Genomic DNA, 24,404 nt, shown 5'->3' on the forward strand with positions numbered 1-24,404 from the left:
ATAGTCCCAGTGGAGATAAGACACACAGAATTTTTTTTTTAAGGGGAGTAGACCAAGTAGAGAATCACTTCCCCGTAGTGCCCAATCCAGTTGTCAAATTTTTATAAAATCTTCTCCACCTCTACAAACTCATCTGTCACCAACCTCTATTCTGTTTCTCTACAGTTTCCTCTTCATCTTTTGCATTCACACAGGGTGGAACAATACATGGACCCAAGTACAGTTCAAACTCCACATGCCTAGGTCCTTCACAGTTCTGCCCGAACCCAGTATATCTCAACAACACGATGACACCAGTATTACTGCAGTGTGCCTTGTCATGCACAAAGGGTGGAGAATGGGAATACTGGTGAAGGGAAATTTCGAATAGACACTGATGTGCCTGTTGGTGAATGGCAAACCTGACATTTTCTTTTTCATTTTCTTCTTCTTTCTCTCCTCTAGAGATGTTTCTTTTTTCTTTTCTTTTTTTTGAGTTATGCTCATGGTACTCTACATTACAAACACACGATAGTTAAATTAAGATACAAAAAATTTGTGTTCCCTGCAGGAAGAGGCAGTCTGGAGGACAAAGGGGTATGGCCAGGAGTCCTCAGGACTGTGGGCAGGTGGACACGGTAAGCCAGTAGCCCCCAGAGTATACCTTCCAAGTCTAGCTGAGGTGGCACACGGTCTGACTCATCTAGGCAAAGAGGGTAGGTGCAGGCTGATGAGAGCCTACTGGTGTGCGCCAGGATTCTATTCTCATGCAGGTAAAGAGAGCAATGACCTGTCTTACTTGCTTGAGGAAGAATATTGGTAAAGCAATACCAACAGAGCCATTCCATATCGCTCCTGCAGACGGATCTTTTTTAGGAAATACAAATCGACTTTGTACAGTTAACACCCTTTAGGAATTATTGTTATGTATTGGTGTGCACTGATGTTTACTCAAACTGGGTAGAGGCATTTCCTGCCGCCACGGATGCTGCTGTGTTTACCGCAAAGAAAAATTGCGCAGAAATTTGTGTGTAGATAATGGTACCCCTAGAAGTAGGAGCAAAGCCTGAAATTGTACTATTGTGATCATAGATACTGCCACTAGTATTATGTAGCTTCGGAACCACTCTCAGATCTTCACTCGACGAATCGCCCTCTTTGAAATTTGTTTTTGTTTTGGTATTTGTGTCTTTTTGGGTTGTTTTTGGAAGACAACCTCATGTCATGATTAATCCACACAATGATCAGAAATATACCAATGAGGTGATAGTACAGTACCTTATTGAGATGAGCCAGCATTTGAGAACTTGACAAAGAACTTGAAACTGTTGATTGCTGGTATACCAAATGCTAATTGTATTGATTATGAACCAAGAGACTGTGTGATTGCCCTTACGCTCAGGTTGCCTAATAGACAGATGGGAAGGACCATACCAAGATTTGTTGACAGCACTAAAGGTCGCCGAAAGAAAGACTTGGATCCACTCGTCCCACTGCAAGAAGGTCGCTGATCCAGAGAGAACTCGTGACAAAGTAGTTTATTGCTCACATTCATCGAGTTTGTGAACTGTGTGTTTGAAGTGAACTGTGTGTTCCAAGTGAACTGTGTGTTCAAAGAGCAAGGTGGAGAGCAAAGTGAACTGTGTGTTCCAAGTGAACTGTGTTTTCAAAGAGCAAGGCAAAGAGAACCTCGTATCACCAGAGACTCTGTTCCGTGAAGACTGAGAGGCGGCACTGTTGGACACTACCTGAGCGTACTAAATGACTGCAGAAAGACCAGTCATTGTAATTGATTTGTTATGAACAAGAGTTGTTTTGTTCTATTTCTCTTTTCTCTCTTTCCCGCTGACAAACATTTTCTTTCAGGATATTCTATTTTTGCGAGGTTTTTTTATGAGGAGTCGAGTGTGGGACTGGAACTGGTTCTGTAGGAAGGAGTGATCTCCTTATAGGATCCCAGGATTAGCCGATCAGTTTGTTAAAGTCAGAGAAAAATCAAAGTTCTAGTAGTTATGGAGTTCAGAGGTAATCAGGAACAGTCAGACAATGGTTATTCTCACACTGCAGATAAAGAGCTCACTAACATATGTGGAAGAAAGGTTTATGAGTGGCTCTCCCCGAACTCCGAAGGTTTATGTTATTTAGGAAGGACACTACTTATAACCCTTGTTCAATGATTAAACAGAACTAGCATATGTTCCAGAAATGAAAACAATGTTCAGAAAATGATAGGAATATGTAGATCATAAAAATTTTATATGTCACGGTCACGATTTGTTTGTGTCTTTTTCACCTACCCAGCAGAACCTCAATCGAATCCAAACATCAGTGTACAAAGACGTAGGTACATGTATGTGTGAAATGTTCGCCGCAAATCAGACATTATAGGCCAAAGCACTGTCCCAGCATACTCTATAGGTTGAATGTTGTCCCACACCCAACCAGTGCTCCCGTGACCGCCGAGTGCATATAGAGGATGTCTCGTCCTCCTCCCTGTCTTCCCCAAATATAGTCAAGTGTCTGATTTGTGAAATGCATACATACTTGTGTCTAGGTCACCGATTATTGTATGAAATATTTTTTCTTATGTTAATAATTGATGGCAGTTATTGTTTACTGCCAAATGGTGGACTGTCAAAGTCAAAAATATTACATAAAGAGAACATACAAACTACACACATTTAAGTCGCTATACTTGCAAATATGCGCAGCGAGCACAGCAATATATGGTAACACACGCATTTACACGGACATGCCACAGAGATTGATTCGACACTTATTTCATACAGTACATAATTATAATAATATCAAGCGCCAGACATCATGGTGATTTAAAATCACCTAATGAATTAATGTCATGAATGTGTATTATTTGAACGGAACCAGATACACCTGTCATGTTTACTTTTAAAACAAGCAGATTGGTGTGTAGATTAATTTGATACTTGTTATTAAGTTGTAGGACATTGCAGCGGATAGTTATGTTTGAATGTATAAAGCTAAAATCACTTTGTTAGAACAATGAATGATACAGTGAACAGGGAACACAGGTCAGCCCTTTGGCAGTCTTCAGGGCTGAACCTGATCAGCATATACAAAGAGAATAGTGACTCATTCATGAATGAGAGAGAGACCCCTCCCCCAGGAACTAGTCACACAGGAAGGTAGTTCCTGTTTCTGGGGGTCTCAGAGTTAGTTGCTTTTGATCTCAGAGGATGATGGAGGAGTTGCTGATCGGTCCCAGACGATGGAGGTCTTGCCTGATTTTACAGAGAGAGAGAGAGAGAGAGAGTCATATGGAGGGACAAATTGATATAACATAAGGATAATGGTATTGTATCGCTGGCATGTAATTGTATGTAACTTTATGTATTAACTGCTTACTGTATGAGTTGTAACTATAGGTATACTGTACTTTGTAATATATATTGAATCCATATCCTTTTAACAACAAATATATACATCAATGAGCTTTGGAACTCAGATAACGTGTGGGTGTATTGTTTTCTCTTATGGGATGCAGTGTTGTGCGATGTACAGCGCACTTTTATCGTATATATGGTAGTAAGATGTGCCTGGCGTCTGCAATATATATTAGAGCGGGCATTTTAAATGTTTGTGAGAAATCAATTTGGCATTCATAGTTGTTCAAGAAGGTGGCGCTGCCGTCCCCTGACACGGCAGCCCTAAAGGATCCTGCGGATCGTAAGCAGGAAACTACCTTGAAATCTATTTATGTCACTATGGTTATGCCTCTCAGGCCGGCCGTGGCATCGGCATGGGTGAGTAGCGCTATTGAAAAGTGGGCAGATACCTTGTCATCTGAAATAGACACCCTGGATAGGGATAGCGTGCTTTTGACGCTGGGTCATATCAGGGACGCTGCGGTCTATTTAAAGGAGGCTGCGAGAGATATTGGCCTCTTGGGATCAAGGGCCAATGCCATGGCAATCTCGGCTAGGAGAGCATTGTGGACTAATCAATGGAATGGTGATGCTGACTCTAAAAAGGCTATGGATGCTCTGCCCTATAAAGGTGGAGTTTTGTTTGGTGAAGGCCTCGCGGACCTGGTATCTACAGCTACCGTGGGTAAGTCATCTTTTCTACATTTTGTCCCTCCACAGCAAAAGAAAACGCCTCAGTATCAGATGCAGTCCTTTTGGTCTAATAAATTCAAAAAAGGACGAGGGTCCTCCTTCCTTGCCGCTAGAGGTCAGGGAAGGGGAAAAAGATCGCCGGCTGTGGCAAGCCCCCAGGAGCAGAAGTCCTCCCCGGCTTCAACCATGTCCACCGCATGACGCTGGGGCTCCGCTGCGGGAGTCCGCACCAGTGGGTGCACGTCTTCAGCTCTTCAGTCGGGTCTGGGCTCACTCAGGCCTGGATCCTTGGGTGCTGGAAATTGTGACCCAAGGGTACAAACTGGAGTTTCAAGACGTGCCCACTCACCGACTTTTCAAATCGGCCTTGCCAGCTTATCTTCTGGAAAGGGAAGTAGTGTGCGCTGCAATACAAAAGCTGTGTCAACAGCAAGTCATTGTCGCGGTACCCCCGTCACAACAGGGAGAAGGGTTTTATTCAAGCCTGTTCGTGGTCCCGAAGCCGGATGGCTCGGTCAGACCAATTCTGAACTTAATATCCCTCAATCTGTATTTGAAAAGATTCAAATTCAAAATGGAATCTCTCCGAGCAGTGATATCCAGTCTGGAAGGGGGGGATTTTATGGTGTCAGTCGACATAAAGAATGCTTACCTACATGTCCCCATATATCCTCCACATCAATCTTACCTGAGGTTTGCTGTTCAGGATTGCCATTACCAATTTCAGACGTTGCCGTTTGGGCTTTCCACGGCTCCGAGGATTTTCACCAAAATAATCGCGGAAATTATGGTGCTCCTGCGAAAGCAATGTGTCACAATTATCCCGTACTTGGACGATCTCCTGATAAAGGCGAGATCAAAGGAGCAGTTACTAAGAAACGTTGCGCTCTCCCTGACAGTGCTGCAACAACATGGTTGGCTCCTGAATTTGCCAAAGTCACAGTTGGTTCCGACAACACGGCTGTCATTCTTGGCCATGATTCTGGAGACGGACCTACAGAGAGTTTTTCTCCCAGTGGAAAAAGCTCTGGAAATCCAGAACATGGTCAAAGGGATTCTGAAACCGGCAAGAGTGTCGATTCATCAATGCACTCGGGTGCTGGGGAAGATGGTGGCGGCCTACGAGGCCATTCCGTTTGGCAGTTTCCATGTCAGGGTGTTTCAGTGAGACCTGTTGGACAAGTGGTCCGGGTCTCACCTGCACATGCACCGGAAAATAATCCTATCTTCCAGGACCAGAGTTTCTCTCCTGTGGTGGCTCCAAAGTTCTCACCTCCTGGAGGAATGCAGGTTCGGGATCCAGGATTGGATCCTGGTGACCACGGATGCAAGTCTCTGAGGTTGGGGAGCAGTCACACAAGGTCAAAATTTCCAGGGAAAATGGTCAAGCCAGGAAGCTTGTCTGCACATAAACATTCTGGAATTAAGGGCCATCTACAACGGCCTTCTACAAGCGGAACTTCTTCTTCGAGGCCTGCCCGTCCTGATTCACTTGGACAACATTACAGCAGTGGCGTACATAAACCGCCAGGGCGGAACAAAGAGCAGAGCGGCAATGGCGGAGGCCACAAAAGTTCTCCGCTGGGCGGAAAAACATCCAAGCGCTCTGTCAGCGGTCTTCATTCCAGGTGTGGACAACTGGGAAGCAGACTTCCTCAGCAGACATGATCTCCATCCAGGAGAGTGGGGTCTTCATCAAGAGGTCTTTGCAGAAGTGACAAGTCGTTGGGGACTTCCTCAAATAGACATGATGGCGTCTTGCCTCAACAAGAAGCTTCAGACATATTGTTCCAGGTCGAGGGACCCTCAAGCAATAGCGGTGGATGCACTAGTGACACCGTGGGTGTTTCAGTCGGTCTATGTGTTCCCTCCACTTCCACTCATCCCAAAGGTGATAAGGATCATAAGAAGAACAAGGGTTCAGGCGATACTCGTTCCAGATTGGCCACGGAGGGCCTGGTATCCAGATCTTCAGGAATTACTCACAGGAGATCCCTGGCCTCTTCCTCTAAGATAGGATCTGTTACAGCAAGGGCCGTGCGTGTTCCAAGACTTACCGCGGTTGCGTTTGACGGCATGGCGGTTGAATGCCAAATCCTAGCTAGAAAGGGTATTCCCAGGGAAGTCATCCGCACTCTACTTAAAGCTAGAAAGGAGGTAACGGCGAAGCATTATCACCGTATTTGGAGGAAATATGTGTCTTGGTGTGAATCCAAAAAGGCTCCTACGGAAGAATTTCAGCTGGGTCGTTTTCTCCATTTTCTGCAAGCATGTGTGGATGCGGGCTTAAAGTTAGGCTCCATTAAAGTGCAGATTTCGGCCTTATCGATTTTCTTTCAAACGGAATTGGCCTCGCTTCCAGAAGTACAGACTTTTGTGAAAGACGTGCTGCACATCCAACCTCCACTTGTGCCCCCAGTGGCACCATGGGATCTTAACGTGGTGTTACAGTTCCTTATGTCACATTGGTTTGAACCTTTACAGAAGGTTGAGTTGAAATTTCTCACTTGGAAAGTGGTCATGCTATTGGCCTTGGCGTCCGCAAGGCGGGTGTCCGAATTGGCGGCTTTGTCTCACAAAAGCCCCTATTTGATTTTCCATGTGGTTAGAGCGGAATTTAGAACTTGTCAACAATTTCTACCAAAGGTGGTTTCTTCGTTTCACATGAACCAGCCTATTGTGGTGCCTGTGGCTACTGAAGCCTTGGCTGATTCGAATTCTCTCGATGTAGTCAGAGCTTTGAAGATTTATGTCGCCAGAATGGCTCGTATTAGGAAAACAGAGGCTCTGTTTGTCCTGTATGCTCCCAACAAGATTGGGGCTCCTGCTTCAAAACAGACTATTGCACGCTGGATCTGTAATACGATTCAGCATGTGCATTCTACAGCTGGATTGCCGTTACCGAAATCGGTAAAGGCCCATTCTACCATAAAGGTGGGCTCATCTTGGGCGGCTGCCCGAGGGGTCTCGGTGTTACAGCTTTGCCGAGCAGCTACTTGGTCGGGTTCAAACACTTTTGCAAAATTCTACAAGTTTGATACCCTGGCTGATGAGGACCTCATGTTTGCTCAATTGGTGCTGCAGAGTCATCCGCACTCTCCCCGCCCGTTCTGGAGCTTTGGTATAATCCCCATGGTACTTTTGGAGTCTCCAGCATCCTCTAGGACGTAGGAGAAAATAGGATTTTAATACCTACCGGTAAATCCTTTTCTCTTAGTCCGTAGAGGATGCTGAGCGCCCGTCCCAGTGCGGACTCTGGCCCTCATTCCGAGTTGTTCGCTCGGTAAAAATCTTCGCATCGCAGCGATTTTCCGCTTAATGCGCATGCGCAATGTCCGCACTGCGACTGCACCAAGTAAATTTGCTATGCAGTTAGGAATTTTACTCACGGCTTTTTCATCGTTCTGGCGATCGTAATGTGATTGACAGGAAATGGGTGTTACTGGGCGGAAACAGGCCATTTTATGGGCGTGTGGGAAAAAACGCTACCGTTTCCGGGAAAAACGCAGGAGTGGCCGGAGGAACGGAGGAGTGTCTGAACGAACGCTGGGTGTGTTTGTGACGTCAAACCAGGAACGACAAGCACTGAACTGATCGCAGATGCCGAGTAAGTTTGGAGCTACTCAGAAACTGCTACGAGGTGTGTAATCGCAATATTGCGAATACATCGTTCGCAATTTTAAGATGCTAAGATTCACTCCCAGTAGGCGGCGGCTTAGCATGAGTAAATCTGCTAAAATCCGCTTGCGAGCGAACAACTCGGAATGAGAGCCTCTATCTGCAGTTCTTGCTATAGTTATTGCTTATGTTACACAAAAGCTGTGTTTCAGTTGTGATCAGCCTGTTGCTGATTTTGGTTCATTCCGTTAACTGGTATTTGGTTAAAAGCCATGTTGTACGGTGTGTTGTGGTGTGAGCTGGTATGTATCTCACCCTTAGTTAACAAAAATCCTTTTCCTCGAAATGTCCGTCTCCCTGGGCACAGTTCCTATAACTGAGGTCTGGAGGAGGGGCATAGAGGGAGGAGCCAGTTCACACCCATTTAAAGTCTTAAAGTGCCCATGTCTCCTGTGGATCCCATCTATACCCCATGGTCCTTTTGGAGTCCCCAGCATCCTCTATGGACTAAGAGAAAAGGATCTACCGGTAGGTATTAAAATCCTATTTTTGCTATGTGTGTTTAGCTGTTTGTGTTTTTTGTCATATGTGTGTATGTGTGTTTTGCTATATGTGTGTCTTTTACTATGTGTGTGTATATACAGGGCCAGCCTGACCGTTACATCGCAGAGAGTACCATATGTGGAGGGTGCTGCCGCTGCCTTCTCATCTCCTCCCGAGGTGTGCTCTCACCCCTGCTGCACTGCCCAAAGAGAGAGCCTGGATCACAGGGTGAGGTGAGTGGGGAGCCAGGGAGGGAAACCACTGGGACAGGGTCGCACACTGCGGCCGCCATCTTTCTGCACCTCTGCCTCAGTCACTCACTCTATACCTGTCACCCACTATCTCCCTGTCAGCCCTGTCTCAGTCACCCGGGTGTAGCAGGGTATGCTGGTTGCCGGAATCCCGACCGCCGGCATACCGACAGCTGGGCAAGCGCAAATGAGCCCCTTGCGGGCTCGCTACGCTCACCACGCTGCGGGCACGGTGGCTCGCCACGCTATCTATACTCCCTCCAGGGGGGTCATGGACCCCCAAGAGGGAAAAAAGATGTCGGTATGCCGGCGGTTGGGATTCCGGCGCCAGTATGTTGGTCGTCAGGAGCCCGGCCACCGGCAAACAGAAGACCACCCAGTCACCCACTGTCTCCCTGTCACAGTCACCCACTGTCTCCCTGTCACCCCTGTCTCAGTCACCCATTATCTCCCTGTCACCCCTGCCTCAGTCACCCACTATCTCCTTGTCTCCCCTGCCTCAGTCACCCACTATTTCCGTCATCCCTGCCTCAGTCACCCACTATTTCCCTATCGCCCCTGCCTCAGTCATCTATTCTCTGTCACCCCTACCTCAGTCACCAACTCTACCTGTCACCCCTGTCTTAGTCACCCACTATCTCCCTGTCATCCCGGCCTCAGTCATCTACTCTCTACTTGTCACCCCTGCCTCAGTCACCCATTATGTCCATGTCACCCCTGCCTCAGTCGCCCACTATCTCCCTGTCACCCCTGCCTCAGTCATCTACTCTCTACTTGTCACCCCTGCCTCAGTCACCCACTATCTCCCTGTCACCCCTGCCTCAGTCACCAACTATCTCCCTGTCACCCCTGCCTCAGTCACCCACTATCTCCTTGTCATCCCGGCCTCAGTCACCCACTATCTCCCTGTCACCCCTTCCTCAGTCACCCACTATCTCCCTGTCCCCCCGGCCTCAGTCACCCACTATCTCCCTGTCCCCCCAGCCTCAGTCACCCACTATCTCCCTGTCACCCCGGCCTCAGTCACCCACTATCTCCCTGTCACCCCTGCCTCAGTCATCTACTCTCTACTTGTCACTCCTGCCTCAGTCACCCACTATGTCCATATCACCCCTGCCTCAGTCGCCAACTATCTCCCTGTCACCCCTGCCTCAGTCATCTACTCTCTACTTGTCACCCCTGCCTCAGTCACCCACTTTCTCCCTGTCACCCCTGCCTCAGTCACCCATTATCTCCCTGTCACCCCTGCGTCAGTCACCCACTATCTCCTTGTCTCCCCTGCCTCAGTCACCCACTTTTTCCGTCATCCCTGCCTCAGTCACCCACTATTTCCCTGTCGCCCCTGCCGCAGTCACCAACTCTCTGTCACCCCTACCTCAGTCACCAACTCTACCTGTCACCCCTGTCTCAGTCACCCACTATCTCCCTGTCATCCCGGCCTCAGTCATCTACTCTCTACTTGTCACCCCTGCTTCAGTCACCCACTATGTCCATGTCACCCCTGCCTCAGTCGCCCACTATCTCCCTGTCACCCCTGCCTCAGTCATCTACTCTCTACTTGTCACCCCTGCCTCAGTCACCCACTATCTCCCTGTCACCCCTGCCTCAGTCACTAACTATCTCCCTGTCACCCCTGCCTCAGTCACCCACTATCTCCTTGTCATCCCGGCCTCAGTCACCCACTATCTCCCTGTCACCCCTGCCTCAGTCACCCACTATCTCCCTGTCCCCCCGGCCTCAGTCACCCACTATCTCCCTGTCCCCCCAGCCTCAGTCACCCACTATCTCCCTGTCACCCCGGCCTCAGTCACCCACTATCTCCCTGTCACCCCTGCCTCAGTCATCTACTCTCTACTTGTCACTCCTGCCTCAGTCACCCACTATGTCCATATCACCCCTGCCTCAGTCGCCAACTATCTCCCTGTCACCCCTGCCTCAGTCATCTACTCTCTACTTGTCACCCCTGACTCAGTCACCCACTTTCTCCCTGTCACCCCTGCCTCAGTCACCCATTATCTCCCTGTCACCCCTGCCTCAGTCACCCACTATCTCCTTGTCTCCCCTGCCTCAGTCACCCACTTTTTCCGTCATCCCTGCCTCAGTCACCCACTATTTCCCTGTCGCCCCTGCCTCAGTCACCAACTCTCTGTCACCCTTACCTCAGTCACCAACTCTACCTGTCACCCCTGTCTCAGTCACCCACTATCTCCCTGTCATCCCGGCCTCAGTCATCTACTCTCTACTTGTCACCCCTGGCTCAGTCACCCACTATGTCCATGTCACCCCTGCCTCAGTCACCCACTATATCCCTTTCACCCCTGCCTCAGTAACCCACTATCTCCCTTTCACCCCTGCCTCAGTCACCCACTATCTCCCTGTCACCCCTGCCTCAGTCATCGACTCTCTACTTGTCACCCCTGCCTCAGTCACCCACTATCTCCCTGTCGCCCCTGCCTCAGTCACCCACTCTGTCACCCTGCCTCAGTCACCAACTCTACCTGTCCCCCCGGCCTCAGTCACCCACTATCTCCCTGTCACCGCTGCCTCAGTCACCTACTCTCTACTTGTCACCCCTGCCTCAGTCACCCACTATGTCCATGTCACCCCTGCCTCAGTCACCCACTATCTCCCTGTCACCCCTGCCTCAGTCATCTACTCTCTACTTGTCACCCCTGCCTCAGTCACCCACTATCTCCCTGTCACCCCAGCCTCAGTCACCAACTATCTCCCTGTCACCCCTGCCTCAGTCACCCACTATCTCCTTGTCATCCCGGCCTCAGTCACCCACTATCTCCCTGTCACCCCTACCTCAGTCACCCACTATCTCCCTGTCCCCCCGGCCTCAGTCACCCACTATCTCCCTGTCCCCCCAGCCTCAGTCACCCACTATCTCCCTGTCCCCCCGGCCTCAGTCACCCACTATCTCCCTGTCTCCCCAGCCTCAGTCACCCACTATTTCCCTGTCACCCCGGCCTCAGTCACCCACTATCTCCCTGTCACCCCGGCCTCACTCACCCACTATCTCCCTGTCACCCCTGCCTCAGTCATCTACTCTCTACTTGTCACTCCTGCCTCAGTCACCCACTATGTCCATGTCACCCCTGCCTCAGTCGCCCACTATCTCCCTGTCACCCCTGCCTCAGTCATCTACTCTCTACTTGTCACCCCTGCCTCAGTCATCCACTATCTCCCTGTCACCCCTGCCTCAGTCACCAACTATCTCCCTGTCACCCCTGCCTCAGTCACCCACTATCTCCTTGTCATCCCGGCCTCAGTCACCCACTATCTCCCTGTCACCCCTACCTCAGTCACCCACTATCTCCCTGTCCCCCCGGCCTCAGTCACCCACTATCTCCCTGTCCCCCCAGTCTCAGTCACCCACTATCTCCCTGTCCCCCAGCCTCAGTCACCCACTATCTCCCTGTCCCCCCAGCCTCAGTCACCCACTATCTCCCTGTCACCCCGGCCTCAGTCACCCACTATCTCCCTGTCACCCCGGCCTCACTCACCCACTATCTCCCTGTCACCCCTGCCTCAGTCATCTACTCTCTACTTGTCACTCCTGCCTCAGTCACCCACTATGTCCATGTCACCCCTGCCTCAGTCGCCCACTATCTCCCTGTCACTCCTGCATCAGTCATCTACTCTCTACTTGTCACCCCTGCCTCAGTCACCAACTATCTCCCTGTCACCCCTGCCTCAGTCACCCACTATCTCCTTGTCATCCCGGCCTCAGTCACCCACTATCTCCCTGTCACCCCTGCTTCAGTCACCCACTATCTCCCTGTCACCCCTGCCTCACCAGTCACCCACTATCTCCCTGTCACCCCTGCCTCAGTCACCCACTATCTACCAGTCACTCCTGCCTTACTCGCACACTATCTCCCTGTCACCCCTGCTTCAGTCACCCACTATCTCCTTGTCACCCCTGCTTCAGTCACCCACTATCTCCCTGTCACCCCTGCCTCAGTCACCCACTCTCTGTCACCCCTGTTTCAGTCACCAACTCTACCTGTCAAACTTCCTCAGTCACCAACTCTACCTGTCACCCCTGCCTCAGTCATCTACTCTCTACTTGTCACCCCTGCCTCAGTCACCCACTATCTCCCTGTCACCCCTGCCTCACCAGTCACCCACTATCTCCCTGTCACCCCTGCCTCAGTCACCCACTATCTACCAGTCACTCCTGCCTTACTCGCACACTATCTCCTTGTCACCCCTGCTTCAGTCACCCACTATGTTCATGTCAGCCCTGCCTCAGTCACCCACTATCTCCCTGTCACTCTTGCCTTACTTGCACACTATCTCCCTGTCACCCCTACTTCAGTCACCCACTTACAGTTTTTTTTGTGGCGCATGCGATCCCTAATTTGAGTAAGGGATAGGGGCCCAATGCATATTGTTGCACCTGGGCCCACTATTCTCTAGTTCCGCCACTTCCCCTGTCTGTCTCTGTCTCTCTCGCTGGCCCTGGTATCTCTCTCTCTCGCTGCCTTTGGTCTGTCTGTCTCTCTCTTGCTGCCCCTGGTCTGTCTCTCTCTCTCTCTCGCTGCCCCTGGTCTGTATCTCTCTCGCTGTTCCGCCATTGGGGAAATGTAAAAGCTGCAGAATGCTGTGCTCCAGGCAAGGGGCGTGGGCTCATTAAAATGGGCATGGCCTCACCAGAAAAGACTACCTTACACCCCAGTTTTTGGCCCTGCACCAACAGACCTTGGCCACCACAGGGAAAAAATGTTTTTCACCATATTAAGCCCCACACTGCACCATATGCCCCACACTTTAATGCCCGTGATACATTATGCCCTACAGTAAAGCTTCTACACGCTGGGTGTCATGCTCATTGCCTGGGGTTTCGTAGGCTTGCTGTCTTGCTCATTGCCAGGGATTTCATGCTCAGGGACAGGTGTCATACTCATTGCCAGGGGTTTGTAATGCTTGTGGCCAGGGGTAATGCTCGTTGCCAGGGGTGTGTTATTGTTAAACATTTAAAAAAATCAAATGTTTATTCTTACAGTGAAATTTACATTTCTGAATTACAAAAAATAAATTGAAAAAAAGCTATGAAATTCCATAGACAAAAAACCTTACGGTTTCACATGTCCCATTAAGGCTTCTTACACATGATCTGGCATTTCAGAAACCTGTTGTAACTCTTCCACTCAAACTCCAAAAAGCAATGAAATTACGATCATTAAGGCTGACGCCTTCATGGCCGTGTTTCTTGCACAATACAGATATGGTATACCATCACAGCCTGTGGGTAAGTGCAGATTCAGCACTCTCACAGAGTGAGATTGCTGTCACTCACACAATGGTGGAGCTGCTAATTCACAGATTTGTGTGCACATTGGAATACACACATGCAGTCTATGCAACGGAAGGTCTGAGTGGAAGACAAAGCTGCTTGGATGAGGTAAGAGTGGCGTGGATTTGGGGGAGGAGACAGAGCAATGTGGATGAGGGGACAGAAATGTGTAGATAGGGGGAAGACTAAGCAGCACTGATGGTGGGACAAAGAAACACAGAAAACAGTGGTGCAGACGGGATGAGGTAAGACAGAGTGCAACAGATGGGGAAAGAGTGGCACAGATGGCAGAAAGAATGGTGCAGATGGGGAAAAGACAGTGGCACAGGTGGTGGGAATACAGAATGGTGTGGATGGGTGGACAGTGCCGTGTGGATGAGTGGGACAGAGCAGCACAGATGTAAAGGGGTGAGAGCAGTACAGATGGAAAGAAACAGTGGCATGGATGAGGGGAAGGAAGTCCCAATATCGGAGGGGGTAAGTATTTTACGTACCCTTGGGGCTTGGCAGCTATGTCTAATCCTCGGAGGGGGGTGGCTAATGCTAACACTTTCCCCTCCCCGGGCCCTAACACTAACAGTGACCCTGATACTTACCTTCAGGATGTCGGCGATGTCCGCTACATGAATGGGGTAAGAGTGGTGTGGATGGGGGGAGATTAAGCAGCATGTATGGGAAGGGGAGGCAGAGTGGTGCGGATGGGGGTCAATAATGCAGATGGGTTGAAAACACTTGCACGGATGGGTAGAAAACTGGGGCAGATGGGAGAGAAGACAGTATAGCATGTATGGGAGGAGGCAGAGTGACGTTGAAGAGGGAAACACTGAGCAGTGCAGAGAGAAGGAAACGGTGGTATGGACAAGGCACAGATGGGGAAAGACAGATGGTGCAGATAAGTGAATACAGACCAGCACACATAGGAGAACACAGCAGTAGGGATTGGGGAAAACAGAGCAGCATGGAGGCTTATAGAGGAAGTGTAGATGCATAGACCGTAGATGGGGTATTAAAGTTTTAGCAATTAACTAAGATGTTTGAGGAAGCTAAATGTATACTAAATTAAGATGGATGTATGGAGTGAGAAGGATGTTGGAACAAGGTGGGATTGTTGTGGTGACCAAATGGGATGGTTGTGGACACTGAGCAGGATGGGTGAACTACATAACTGCTCAGACCTTCAGTTGCATAGACTGCATGTGTGAATTAGCAGCTCCACCATTGTGTGAGTGACAGCAATCTCACTCTGTGAGAGTGCTGAATCTGCACTTACCCACAGGCTGTGATGGCATACCATATCTGTATTGTGCAAGAAACACGTCCATTAAGGCGTCAGCCTTAATGATCGTAATTTCATTGCTTTTTGGAGTTTGAGTGGAAGAGTTACAACAGGTTTCTGAAATGCCAGATCATGTGTAAGAAGCCTTAATGGGACATGTGAAACCGTAAGTTTTTTTGTCTATGGAATATTTATATAACTGGAGCTTCCTACCTCATGGTTCTACTGTCCTGTTTATCATGTGCTGGCCGACTGCTCCAGAATACACACCACACAGTAATGAAGAGGCTTATGTGCTGCTATTGCCACATCAGATGCTAGGGGCGGAGCTTCGTGTGGTATGGAGGCGGAGCCACGGACGGGTCAGGGGGCGGAGCCTCTGCCATAATCAGGGGCTGGGGGAAGATTTTCGGACAGGGCCTGGGCTTGCCGGAACTTTGGTAGGCTGCTTCGGCGTTGACTGTGGAGGTGACTGGGCAGCTGGCAGGTGAGGGAGCTGAGACACACACACACGCGTCGGGGCGTGGCCTAATCACGGACCTCCGTGACCACGCCCCTTTAATAAAAAACCCTGAATAGCATGCAGCAGGGGCACCTGGGCTGGAGGCGGAGCTGTCCCGGGAGAGGAGGAGAAGGCTCACTAATTACATTAATATTGGTATTCGTGCAGCAGCACCCACTTTACCATCCCCTGCCCCTCTTCTCCAGGGGAGGAAAATAAAGAGCCACCCTTTACACATCCTCTCTTAAATAAAAAGGAAAGCACACATACATATACTTATAATTACACACCTGCAATAAATAACAGACTCCACGTGAGTGGCGGTTCACCTGTGTCTGCTCTGTCTGTGTGTAACTGTGATGAGATAATTCATGATTCATGAGAAGAACTGCTGCTCTGTCTGTGTGTAACTGTAATGAGATGATTCATGACTCATGAGAGAACTGACTCGCTCCTGGCTCCAGGCAGGAAGTAGAACAGAGCCGGCGCAGTGAGCAGTTCTTCACATACACTGACTCAGTGAAGAACCGCCGCTCACAATGCACACTCTTGCCTCACAGAGCATAAGTATAATACTTAAGCATTTCAGGGAGACTGTGAAAGCAGCACAAAGTGGTGAGCAGAAATGTGCGAAAAGTATCCCATCTAGGTGACCAAATAGGACTTTATGCGTTGCAGCCAGGACTTTACTCAGGTTTATGCAGTAATGGGCGACCATTTAGAGCAACAACTGATTTGCTCTGACAGGACACCCATTACTTTAGGCCCCTGATAAAACATCTGAATTCCCCTTTGTGTCTGTGTTGTCTATTTTGATCTCTCCTTTCTTCCTGGCACGGTGTAAGTTCACGGTTTTTCACCTGGTGCGCAAGGACCAACAAGTGAAAATGCAGGGTCTGAATCCAGGATTGTCAGTGATGATTTTCCACTTAATCCTGTAACAATTGTTTTGTAGTATCAGTCTGGTAGGGGAATATACTTGTCACAGAGGAGAGGGGTATGGGTCATTAGGTCGACCACACTTAGGTCGACAGTCATTAGGTCAACCACTATTGGTCGACATGGTCATTAGGTCGACATGTACTAGGTCGACCTGGAAAAAGGTCGACATGAGGTTTTTTTGTGTGTTGTTTTCTTCGTAAAGTGACCGGGAACCCCAATTAGTGCACCGTGTCCCCTCGCATCGTAGTCCACATGGATCGTAAAGTAAGAAAAAGTTAAAAAAATGAAAAAAGTGAAAAATGCATCTCGACCTTTTTCCATGTCGACCTAGTGACCATATCGACCTAGTGACCATGTCGACCTAATGCATGTTGACCAATAGAGGTCGACCTAATGACTGTTGACCTAAGTGTGGTCGACCTAATGACCGTATCCCAAGGAGAGATGGTATTCATGACTGTCCTTCCTCCCAGATACATTTGGGTGAGGTCCTGCACGTAGATGAACACGGAATTATTAACACCGGTATGTACCCGATAAGTGGCGGTACCAGTGTGATGCTTAGTATATCCCAGGGACATGCGGTGAGCTAAATGGCTCAGAAGCCACTTGCTAGCACCAGAGCCAGATTTACATGCAATATATGAGCCAAAGGGTACAGTACATCTGGGCATTATACACAGGTGCAGCAGTATAAACTCCTGGAAATTTGGTTAGTTTTGATTAGAGATGTGCGGAAAAGATACACAGGGGAGGCACTGCCTCACCTGCCATAGACTTTTACTCCAGAGTTTTGGCTATAAAAAATATTAGAATAATGCAAAGAAGATATTTCTAACATATTCTTTGTATTTTCTATATACTTTATACAGTCAAAGCTCTGGCACAAACGCTAGTATGACAGGAAAGGCTCTGCCTCACCCCACCGCATGTCACTGGTATATCCCACCTCTAATCCCTACAAGCATACATAATACAGCAAAGTGATGGGGTTCTTTTTACCATCAGACCTCCCCATTAATGGTAACATGATCAACGAGGACCCACACTAGGACAGGAATGAGTAAGACAAACAAGATAGGGAGTGGGTGGGCATGAGTGAGGCAAACGAGAAATGGGGGGTGGCAGTCATGATGGAGACAAAAAAGACAATGGAACAGATACAAGTGGAATGGACTAGAAGAAAAAGGAAACAGGAAAGACAGGTCCAGACAAGTGCAGAATTCTCAGTGTCCACAGAACAGCAAGCTACCTTAATAAAGATATACTCTATTGGTTCCATATGTAGTGTCTGTTATCATCAGTGTGAAGGGCTTACAATCTCCTTGCCTAGTGTATATTAATTTGGCCTGAATGTGCACGGACTGAGATGCCCACTTTTACAACATCCTTGCACAGTGTAATGCCAGTTGGTGTGTCCTTATATGCAACCATCATTTGCACCACCGAAGCTTGATCCAGCCCTATTGCAGTTGCAGTTTCTCCATGTGACAATGGATTCCTATGCCTGCGGTTGTGAATGCAGTCGCTTGCATTGACATGCCCACGACACTCCCATAAAATGGCTACTGAATGGCGTGCATTACTAGCCAACGCCTCTTTTTTCATAGAAGCATATCTATTCTCAGTAGCTTTTAATCCATTCTGCTTACTGATATAGATTAGTATGCAGTTTGGGTTTGCTAGAGATGGCCATTGGTGGGTTAACTATCGATTGTCACTATTGAAGGTACCATTGGTGGCTATCACTGATGGTATAAAAAAAATCCACAGGCAAACCTTCCATGGTTTCACCCACTGATGGTCATCCATTCTCTATGACATACTGTGCTGCTGGCCAATCAGAACCAGGGGAAGGGCTTCACAGGAGCATCGGGAGGCAAAGCTATGCTACGTGTCAAAAGAAAACCAAATATTTTTCATCATTTGAGTTAAATGTGTCTGGACTTTTTTGGATCAAAAGGGGTGTGGCACACTTGAGAGAAAGGGTATAGGGTGTGGCCTTACACGAGCTGTGCGGCCTGTGATAATAGGGGTCATGATCTATTTTGTCCTAATTTATTTTCTAAGCTCCAGCACCATTTTCCATTGAAAAAAATCACTGAATGGTTATCTGTCTGCATGGGCTGTGATCAGTATCAGGCTAGTCCACTTGCCTCTTACTGATTGTTCTTTCTTCTTGAAAGACGTTTATTAGTCCCACCCATGGTGAATACCAAGGATGATAACATTCAGAAGTTAACACTGAGGCCTGGCAGAGCACTAAAGGGGGATACACACGGAGCGATGCTCAGCATATTTATAAGCGATCTGACTAGATTGCTTAGAAATTAGCTGAACATCACTCTGTGTGTAGGGGTGCCGGAGACAGCTAGATTGGCCTGTCACAATCTAGCAGGTCGCTCATTTCACCGCTGGGTGAAATGAACGGCCCTTCGTGCCCCCCCCTTGTTCAACACATTGCGCTGTGCTGAACGGGGGGAGAGATGTGTGCTGAGCCGTCTGTGCTAGTTCGCTCGGCACACATCTCTGGGGAAATCTCCCAGTCAGTATGGCCCTTTAGAGTTAAGGGGGGTACTCACGGAGCGATCATTGCTTAAAATCTAAGCAATCTGACTAGATTGCTTAGATTTTAAGCAGTGATCACTCCGTGTGTACCCCCACAGCGATAGTGATGCGCGGCCCTGCATGTCGCTATCGCTGGTGCTATATTGAGCCTGCATGCAGGCCAATCTAGCAGGTCGCTCATTTCACCCGCTGGGTGAAATGAGCGGGCCCCCCATCTCCCCCAACACGCTCAGCACACATCTCTCCCCAAATCGGGCTGTGAATATGGCCCTTTAAGGCCAGCACACACTAAGAGAGATGTGTGCTGAGCTATCTGTCACAGACCACTCAGAACACATCTCTCCGCCCACTCAGCACAGCGCTATGTGTATCTGAGCGAGGGGCGGGGACAGGGGGCCGCTCATTTCACCCAGCGGGTGAAATGAGCGATGTGCTAGATTGTGCCTGCATGCAGGCCAATCTAGTACCGGCGTTCTAGGCAGATTGCTTAGGGTGTGTACACACGGTGAGATCCTTGCTATGCCCGATTTTCACTTGCGATTTCCCTTGAACTCCCTGGAGCCCAGATAGCACAGATTTTGACTAACTTTTCTTGAGATATGGACTATGTGTGCTTACGATTTTGGCTTATGTGAGATTTTGGCTTATGTGAGACATGCGAGATGAACTAGATAGTACACTGATCTAGCAAGGATTGACCTGCCTGCACAGTTTATCTTTTCTTGCGATGCCGACCTGGCGGGACTGCGCATCGGGATCGCAAGGTGACTTTCACCTTGCGATCTGCACTAACTTTTCTTGCGATTTTGACTATATAGTCAAAATCGAAAGAAAATATCTCCCCATGTGTATACACCTTTAGATTTTAAGCACAGATCTCTCCGTGTGTACCCCCATTTGACATTTTTTTTATTTAAATTGGAATCCGGATCGTCCGACAAAAGGTTGGCACTGACAAAATGCCGGCATGGACAAAAGGCCGACATATGAAAGGTCGACACTAGAATAGGTCGACATGTTCATATGGTCTATGTGACAATGGACGACGCATATATGGTTGACACTTTATTTTTGTGTTTTTTTAATGTTTTTGGACTTTTCATCCTTGACTAATCATGTCACAAATCATAAACCTTAGTAACCTTATAGCGAGCACAGCGAGACACCGTGCCTGAAGCGCGGCGAGCGAAGTGAGCCCGCGAGGGGACGCATTTCAACAAATGGTGGACCCATATGAAAAAATAATCCACCCTAACCACAAAAATACAAAAAAAGTGTATCAACCATTTTTGTGTTGAGCATTGTCATGTCGACCTTTCATATGTCGACCTTTTGACCCTGTCAACCTTTTATTAGTGTCGACCTTATGGGGTCGACCTAATAACTGTAGACCTAATGCATTTAGATCTTGTATAGCACACCCTGTATACCACACCCGTTTAAATCTCAGCAAGATATTGCCAGGCCATATAGGGTTAAATCGTTAACCAACCTGCCTAGTGACAACATATAATCCTGCTGAGCAAGCTTTTCCTTCAAGTCTTTTGTTTCTTATCATTGTTATTGCTGTACTTTATCTTCACACTACAAACAAAAACAAGGCAATCAGTGACTTTACTACGTGTACGAGATAACCATATATAGAAGAGGTATAAAATAAATTATTCTAAAATCAAAATAGTCTTTCTAGATAATTGTGTCGTTTTAATCAAAGGCCTCGGCGAATAAACCGCTATATTTTCATAAATGCCCATTTATCATTACATATTTGCGGATTCTTCCCCGAAAATACCTGATTTCGGGGGTCAAGTGCAAATATTTAGCATCACCCCCATATATTATTAATGAGGGATTTCAGCAGATATCTACGGCCTTGGAGAGAAATAAAGTGGAGAGATAAAGTACCAACCAATCAGCTCCTCCCATTTTTCAAACACAGCCTATAACATGGCAGTTAGGAGCTGGTTGGTTGGTACTTTATCTCTCTCCAAGGCTTAGTACATAGACCCCTTTATCTCTCTCCACTTTATCTCTCTCTCCCTCCAAGGTTTGATATATCTCCCCTTTATGAGAATATGATTAATTTGTAAATATTATCAACTCTTAGGGGTATATGCAATTCACGGCGAATCGCGGCAAATTATCGCCGTTTTTTAATTCGACACAATTCGACAGGTGAATTCCGGCAGGTGGCTGCCGGAATTCACCATATTCAATGAAAAACGGATTCGACAGTCCCGCGGGCGAAAAACGGCCGATTTGACGGATTTTGCCGCAAATTAAAAAAACGGGAAAAAACGGGAAAAACCCGGAAAAAAATGGCGTGGGGTCCCCCCTCCAAAGCATAACCAGCCTCGGGCTCTTCGAGCTGGTCCTGGTTCTAAAAATGCGGGGTAAAAATTGACAGGGGATCCCCCGTATTTTTAAAACCAGCACCGGGCTCTGCACCTGATGCTGGTGCAAAAAATACGGGGGACAAAAAGAGTAGGGGTCCCCCGTATTTTATACACCAGCATCGGGCTCCACTAGCTGGACAGATAATGCCACAGCCGGGGGTCACTTTTATACAGCGCCCTGCGGCCGTGGCATTAAATATCCAACTAGTCACCCCTGGCCGGGGTACCCTGGGGGAGTGGGGACCCCTTCAATCAAGGGGTCCCCCCCCCCCAGCCACCCAAGGGCCAGGGGTGAAGCCCGAGGCTGTCCCCCCATCCAATGGGCTGCGGATGGGAGGCTGATAACCTTGTGAAAAATGTCAGAATATTGTTTTTTCCAGTAGTACTACAAGTCCCAGCAAGCCTCCCCCGCAAGCTGGTACTTGGAGAACCACAAGTACCAGCATGCGGGAGAAAAACCGGGCCCGCTGGTACCGGTAGTACTACTGGAACAAAAATACCCAAATAAAAACAGGAGACCGACACCGTGACAAGTACAACTTTATTACACACTGCCGACACACACATACTTACCTATGTTGACACGCCGACTGCCACAGTCTCCGACGATCCGAGGTACCTGTGAAAAAAATTAGACTCACCTCAATCCAGTGTCCGGGAGATAATCCACGTACTTGTTAAAAAAAAAACACGAACACCCGTACCATGCCGGACTGAAAGGGGTCCCATGTTTACATATCAGACCCCTTCCCCTGAATGCCGGGACACCACGTGACTCCTGTCACTGAGGTCCCTTCAGCCAATCAGGAAGCGCTACTTCCGTGGCGCTCACCTGATTGGCTGTGTGCGTGTGACCTCAGACAGCGCATCGCAAAGCCTCTCCCATTACTTTCAATGGTGGGAACTTTGCCGTCAGCGGTGGGGATACCCGCGGTCAGCCGCTGACCGGCGGGTGACCCCATCGCTAGCCGCAAAGTTCCCACCATTGAATATAATGGAGAGGCTTTGCGATGCGCTGTCAGCTCAGACGCGCACAGAGCCAATCAGCAGAGTGCAAGGACGTTGCGCTCGCTGATTGGCTTACGAGACCTTTCAGTGACAGCTGTCACGAGGGGGTCTCTCTGCATTCGTGGAAAGGTGTCCCATGTGTCAACATGGGACCCCTTTCAGTCCGTGTGGTACGGGTGTCCGGTTTGTTTTTTTGACAAGTTCGTGGATTTACCTCTGGACCATGGATGAGGTGAGTGTATTTATCTTTTCTTTTCAGGTACCCCTGGATTCTACTTGGAGAAGAGGACCGATGTCGGCGTGTGAACATAGGTAAGTATGTGTGTGTCGACGTATGAAATAAAGTTTTACTTTCACGGTGTCGGTCTCCTGTTTTTATTTGGGTATTTTTTTTCCAGTAGAACTACAGGTACCAGCGGGCCCGTTTTTCTCCCACATGCTGGTACTTGTGGTTCTCCAAGTACCAGCTTGCGGGGGAGGCTTGCTGGGACTTGTAGTACTACTGGAAAAAAACAATATTCTGACATTTTTCACAAGGCTATCAGCCTCCCATCCGCAGCCCATTGGATGGGGGGGACAGCCTCGGGCTTCACCCCTGGCCCTTGGGTGGCTGGGGGGGGGGGGACCCCTTGATTGAAGGGGTCCCCACTCCCACAGGGTACCCCGGCCAGGGGTGACTAGTTGGATATTTAATGCCACGGCCGCAGGGCGCTGTATAAAAGTGACCCCCGGCTGTGGCATTATCTGTCCAGCTAGTGGAGCCCGATGCTGGTGTATAAAATACGGGGGACCCCTACTCTTTTTGTCCCCCGTATTTTTTGCACCAGCATCAGGCGCAGAGCCCGGTGCTGGTTTTAAAAATACGGGGGAACCCCTGTCAATTTTTCCCCCGCATTTTTAGAACCAGGACCAGCTCGAAGAGCCCGAGACTGGTTATGCTTTGGAGGGGGGACCCCACGCCATTTTTTTCAGGGATTTTACCATTCCATCCAAAAAAAAAATATATATATATTATTTTTAAAAATATATAAATAATACTTGTGCCTCCAAAAAAGACAAACCAAGTACCTAATCCCTTCTAATATAAATAGATATGATATTACCAAGAAAAAAAAACACAAAAAAAACATGTTTTAAATTTTTTTTATTAGTTTCACCCTCCAAAATGTGTCGGATTGAAAATGACGAATTTACTGTCTAAAAGCACTGTTGTCGAATTTCCAAACTTCCATTGAATAGGCTTTGGTCGAATTGCAGCATGTGTATCATTGCAAAAAAGTCGAATTTGTCAAAAGTCGAATTTCAAAAAGTCGAATTTTGAAAGTCCGTTTTTTTGTCGGAAAGTACTGAATTGCTTGTCGAATTTTTTTTTTTGGCGAAAAATTCCCGAAATTCGACAATTTCGGGAATTCGACCGCAATTGCATATACCCCTATGGGGTAAATGTAATAGCCTGCGACTTGCAGGTCTCAGCATATTCCTGGCAAGTCTGCCAGATGTTTTAAAGGGGCAATAATTTAAAAAGGTGAAACCAGCCATGTTTCATATGCACACACACTTCATTATGGGACACACTGAATCAAATGCATTCATTTAAAACAGTGTTTCCCAACCTCGGTCCTCAAGGCACACTAACTGTCCTGGTTTTAGTGATATCCAGGCTTGAACACAGGTGACTTAATTAGTATCTCAGTTTTCTCTAACGTCCTAGAGGATGCTGGGACTCCGTAAGGACCATGGGGATAGACGGGCTCCGCAGGAGACATGGGCACTCTAAGAAAGACTTTGACACTGGGTGTGCACTGGCTCCTCCCTCTATGCCCCTCCTCCAGACCTCAGTTTGATACTGTGCCCAGAGGAGCTGGGTGCATTTCAGGAGCTCTCCTGAGTTTCCTGTAAGAAAGCATTTTTGTTAGGTT

General features: G+C 48.3%; 1 long non-coding RNA gene across 1 annotated transcript in view; it reads right to left on the minus strand.

The window, feature by feature from the left end:
• Positions 1–2,841: 2,841 nt before the first annotated feature.
• LOC134894376 (uncharacterized) overlaps positions 2,842–24,404 on the minus strand; it is a 30,740-nt gene continuing 9,177 nt past the window's right edge. Inside the window, exons 2-3 of the long non-coding RNA XR_010171782.1 lie at positions 20,574–20,665; positions 2,842–3,239 (exon numbers count right to left, since the gene is read on the minus strand). This is a non-coding gene — a long non-coding RNA (uncharacterized LOC134894376). The remainder of the gene's footprint in view (positions 3,240–20,573; positions 20,666–24,404) is intronic.

Source organism: Pseudophryne corroboree, chromosome 1 (genome assembly GCF_028390025.1).
Source record: "Pseudophryne corroboree isolate aPseCor3 chromosome 1, aPseCor3.hap2, whole genome shotgun sequence".
Taxonomy (NCBI): domain Eukaryota; kingdom Metazoa; phylum Chordata; class Amphibia; order Anura; family Myobatrachidae; genus Pseudophryne; species Pseudophryne corroboree.